Raw genomic sequence first — 5,634 nt, 5'->3', positions numbered from 1 at the left:
CACCATTTAGTTAGAAATATGAAAATTAACTCAATGACAAAAAAAGTGTATTGATTTTAATTTAAAGTAGGTGGATGCAATTATTTTAGCTATAAAAATGCACGGGCTAAAATAAATAGCTTGCTTTGAAACAAAAAAACGTATATCTTTGTGTGTGTGTGTGTGTGGGGTAAGTAAACAGCCTAGAGACTGTTTCTGACTGGTGATGACTGATCGCTGGATTATTACGGCTGATAAGTATTTGGGAACGTGAACTGATATCTCCTACGGGTGTAAAAAGACTCCCTGCTTCCCGTCGCCTCCTTCTCTCTGCTCGGTTCGTGGCGTCTAGAGCGTCCGCCTATTATTGTTGTGGAGCGCTTCCCTGAAGCCGAGCGGCGTTCCCCTTCTCTCCCGGAAGCAGCGCTAATCTACAGCAATTCTGCAGCGCTTCCTCGTCCCATCAGCCTCCAGCGCCACCCGCGTCTCTCCACGCCTTTCCTGTCTTCCTGTTAATCGTGCTGCTGTGTGTCGTCGTCTCTGGTCCTAGCAAACAGAGGTGTGTTTTTAGAGCCAGTGTGCTTTTTCTTCCTAATTAGTGCGTGTGTCCATTTTTTTGTGTTTCCAAGTCAGCCCTTGGTGCCCATGTCAAAGCTTCAAAGGCCTGAATATCTCTTAATAGCAGAGTGTGTGTCTGAGCGCTGCGGTTAGAGCTATAAGCAGGGCAGGACTGTATTTATAGTAAAAGCTTGCTTTGTAAGGAGCCGTGAGGAACATCAGAGGAAAAACAGCAGCCTGTTTCAGTTCTGCGGCTCGCTCTCAACTGAGACTGCTGCCTCTCATTCGGCTCCGGCTGGAGAACTCATGGAAGGACAAAAGACACACACAGAGAGTTCACTCTGTTCCGTATGTTGCCTTTACATCTGGATTCCATTCAAAGTGACATCTATTTTTTTAGCTTGTAGCTTTTTAAGCTCCAGCGCCCCGTCTCTCGCCGTTAGATACGCTCCCGTTGGCTTTGCTCGACCTGTTCTTTGTGCGCCTCGTTTTTGATCATCCTTTGCTTCGGTTTGATTCCGCCAAGCGTCCGAAAACAAATGGTGCCTTTGCAAGCTTGTCTTTGGCGGTCAGCCCCTGCTGGTAGATGCTGTAACTGCACAAACTATTCATCTATCTGGTTTTAATTAAGTTACATTTTTTAAAACCAGCGTATGAAATACCGTACAAGCAGATGCGTTGCTTGTTTTTTCAATGAAATGAATAGTATTTATAATAACTATTTAATGTCTGATATTTACTATCGCTTAATGTGATATTATAAATATATATTATATTGCTATGGTGCCTACATATATTTTCCACGTGATGCAATATTTATTTGTTATGCCTTACAAAACATGTATCAAAACACTAACATTATAAATATATACTATACATTTACTTACAGTTTTAGTAGGTTGCACAATATTTATTTAATAATTAGTATAGATATGAGGCTTGATTCTCTTGAAAGACACACATTTTATATTTTTGTATAAGACTTTACAATGAGGTTCGTTAGTTAACATGAACTAAGAAAAGTTTTTCAGATATTATTAATCTTAGCATACGTTCATTTCAGAATTGACCTTATTGTAAAGCGTGACCGCTTTTTACGTCGGTGTAGTTTTAATTGATTTTGTGTCAACGTATGTGATAATGTCGCAGTGTTCGCGATGCTTAAATGAATATTGTGGCATTCGTAAGGATTGATTTTATTTGCAGCTAAAACACAGCATGCATGAAGCGGATCAAAACCTTTCATCAAAACCCAAATGCGTTTCTTGTCTTGGGACCGCCTCTGGACTAATTTCTTTTTGCGGCCTACTTCAAACGCGTGCGCTTTTAAGCAGCCGTTTATCACAATAATCAGCTTATCGGAGATTTGACATTGATTTATCTCGAACTGTTCTCCTGGTCAGCTACCGTTCACAGCTCAGCACAGTTCCTAGTGCTACTTGGGGCTGTATCTGTGTCTCTGATATTTTACAACAACACACAACACATCAAACGAGTCAAAACGATCCGTTTGTTTAGTTGTTGGCAAAGATTCTGTTCGGTAGAAGCATATTCCATGAACTCCTCATTTTTGATCGGTGATATGCATTGCTACGACCTTCATCTGGATAGCTTTAAGGCGCGCAATATACGAATTCTAATATAAATCTTAACAAACCGTACTGGAAAGATTATTTATGATGTGTAGATCTCAGCCTTCCTGGATCTGTGCGTGATTGGCATCTTCTCCGAATAATAATTAGAAATGGCACTCGGCACAAAGCTCATCTAAAACTCAAAACCCGCTCTGGAGAGGCGTCTGAGCCATTACGCAGGTGTTTAGAAGCGCGAGCACGTGTGTGTGTTTCTGGTCACATCTCTCTGGCTGTTCGCAGCCCAGCAGATGTTCTCCATTCCTCTCCGGGGAAATCTGTTTCCCCTCTCCTCTTGGATCATCCAGCCTCTTATACGTTAAACAAGCTGCCGCTCTCCAACTAACAAGCGCACGCCTCCTGACTTCCATCGCCGCCGCGCCGTGTCTCTCCTCGTGCCTTCTCCTGGAGCACTTGCACCGTCATCACCTTCTCTCCTCTCTGCGCCTCCATCTGCGTGGGCAGCCGATGAATCAGATCAGGCACGAGCGTTCTTGTGTGTTCAGGGATGCATGGTGTCCCCTCCTGGCTTAAACTAAGACAGAAGATGTTGCCCCTTTGCTTTTAAAAGCCAACTTACCAGTTAGTTTTCAACTAGTTGAGGAAGGCATCAGCCACACATCAAGCAAACGAATGGTTGTTTGTCTGTTTGTTTATATCTGATGTCTGAAACGTGAGCCCGGAGCACAGAAAAAGCAGCTCCAGGTATATTTGTAGAAATAACTTGGATGCATGCACCTTCGATATAGTCCTGTCCTAACGAACCAAACATCAATGGAAAGCTTATTTATCCAGCTGATTTGTAAATATAATTTAATATGACAACATTTGGCAACAACATATTGCATGGTTCAAAATGAGTCGCGTTTTATGCAAAAAAATCATTGGGATATTAATTTAAGAACTTAAATATAAAGAAAGAAAAAGTACATTTCCTACTGTATATATATGTAAACATCATTGCTAGGACTTCATTTGGACAGCTTTATTTATATGTAGATTTTTGCATCCTCAAATATCATCATAACCAAACAAATCAGTGGAAAGTTTATTTATTCAATCTCAATCTCAAATAAATGACATGTTTAGACTGCATTTGTGGTCCAGGGTAATGTAAATATCTATGCATATTAAGAAAAATGCATTTGCTTATAAATATAATGCATATAATAATAAACATTTTTAATTAATGTTCAGTGTATAATGATTTTCATTTATCGTTGACTGTTAATTCATATCCGATGCAAATTTAGGCAACTTGAAATGTCAAGACCTCCTTACTAAAAGCCTGCACTAACGGCATAATGGATCGCTTTAATTCGTACCGGCCCGGATGAATCTTTTAACATTGCAACCGGTTTAAGCAAAGGTTATGAGTATCCATGGAAATTCATGCTTTTTAAGTTGGCATTTTCAGCAGGAGCGTCGAAGAGAACATGATAAATGTGAGATTTTTAAAGCCCAAGAGTCATATTGGATCAGTGACATTTGGATCACATTTAATACCAGCAACAAAACCCACGTTTCCTTTTTTTCTCGCTTTTTTTTCAGACGTGCACGACAGCATGGCGCGGTTTCAGCGTGATCGGGTGTGGAACTACACCATGTTGACCCTGGCCGAACACGAGAGGTTTTGTGCGTCGGAGCCAGAGAAGCACATCTTCGCCCCTGGATCCCAACGACATCAGCAGACAGCTCCGACCACAGGTACAGCGCTTTTTCCGTTCATTCAAAAAACCCGTGTCGCCCGATAAATACTACTCCACGAGCCATCGAACAAAAAGGGCATTAGCGTTTTATCATTCAAAAATATCTGCATTTAAAAGCGACTCGCTCTTTCAATGCCACAGCCATTTGTAACCAAATTGCCAGTTGCGCGCGGTCAGGTTTTACATGCGGAGTGCCATTTGCTCGTGAAAGTCACGTGACGTCTCTTTCTCTCTCAGATTGAGTGGTCTGCTCCGTAGGAAAAGAAAAGAGAGTGCCAGCCCGAAGCGAAAGGAAGAATAACCAGGTAGCGGCTGATGTTGCATCCTTTATGTTTTAACAGCTTTACTTTGTCTGAAATGCATTTACTCTCCCTCCCTCTCACCTCTTTTCTCTCGGTGTCTTTCTGTCTTCGCAGACCGAGTGCTTCAACTACATCCGCTTCCTGCAGAGCTACAACCCACGCACCTGTACACATGCGGCACACGCGCCTTCCAGCCCAAATGCACCTACATCGTGAGTGTGTGCTTTACCTCGCGCTCAGAAATCCATCCGGGCCTCGTGACGGAGAGGGAGCGGACAGCGACGAGGGAAAGCTCGAGGAAAAGAAGAGTTCAGAACTCTAGTTTTGGCCGTTTTTCAAAAATGACCTCGTTTTTTCGTTGCGCATGCCATGTCGTATCAATTAAAACGCGCTTGGGTTGTTTTGAGTAGGTTAAAAAATAACTAGCAAAACGCGATAAACGTGATAATGTAATAAAAAGTAGATTTTTGAAAATGATCAGTTATCAGTAAATATGAGTATATTTTAAAATGCAATTTATTCATGTAATGGAGCGTCAGATTTTTTTTTAATTAATCGCATTAATTTAATTCATTTAATTTAACAGTAATCGCAGTTTACAGTGGCACATGTTCTTTGGAAATCAAAGTGCTTAGTTATGAAAACAGTTTATATTTTTTTGCAAAAACACTGATCGTTGTTTTCAAGATTCTTTGTGGCGTAGAAAGTTTAAAAAATCTGCATTTATTTGAGCGGACATCATTTATAACATTGTAATAATCGATTTTGATCAATTCAGTGCACCTTTGTTGAAGAAAAGTATTGTATATAACACTTTTGAATGATTATTTAAACAAAAATATGAACTGTTTTCAAAACTGATAGTAATTAGAAATGCTTGAGAAGCAAATGAAAATCTTTTGTTTTGAATCAGGATTAATCGTTTGACAGCACCCAATATAATATAGTATAATATACCACTCTAATTTATGGGTTCAGTAAGAATTAAAAGCAAGAGCAAAGACTTAATGGTAAACAGTCCTGAAAACTATTTTTTTAACAAAATTATAAATACTTCTTGAGCATTAAATCAGCATATCAGAATGATTTCATGTGACACTGAAGACTGGAGTAATGATGCTGAAAATTCAGCTTTGCATCACAGGAATAAATTCAGCTTTGCATCACAGGAATAAATTTGACTTTAAAACACATTCAAATAGAAAACAGTTCTTTTAAATTGTAATAATATTTCTCAATAGTGCTGTTTTTGTAAATGCAGCCTTGGTGAGCATAAGAGACCTCTTTGAAAAACATTATTCAGATCTTTTGACTGGTTAGCACGTGTGTGTGTGTGTGTGTGTGTGTGTGTGTGTGTTTATATGTGTTATTCAGCTTCCAGTGTGTGGAATATTTCAAATGTAAATCAGGTTGTGTTATCGTAATCTGATAAGACGGCATGTGTGTGTTGTCATT

At 39.8% G+C, this 5,634-nt stretch overlaps 1 pseudogene; it reads left to right on the top strand.

Moving 5' to 3' along the window:
* LOC122346130 overlaps window positions 1–5,634 on the top strand; it is a 31,768-nt pseudogene that overhangs the window by 9,804 nt on the left and 16,330 nt on the right.

This window comes from Puntigrus tetrazona, chromosome 5 (assembly GCF_018831695.1).
Source record: "Puntigrus tetrazona isolate hp1 chromosome 5, ASM1883169v1, whole genome shotgun sequence".
Classification (NCBI taxonomy): domain Eukaryota; kingdom Metazoa; phylum Chordata; class Actinopteri; order Cypriniformes; family Cyprinidae; genus Puntigrus; species Puntigrus tetrazona.
This window is presented reverse-complemented; position numbering and strand designations above follow the sequence as displayed.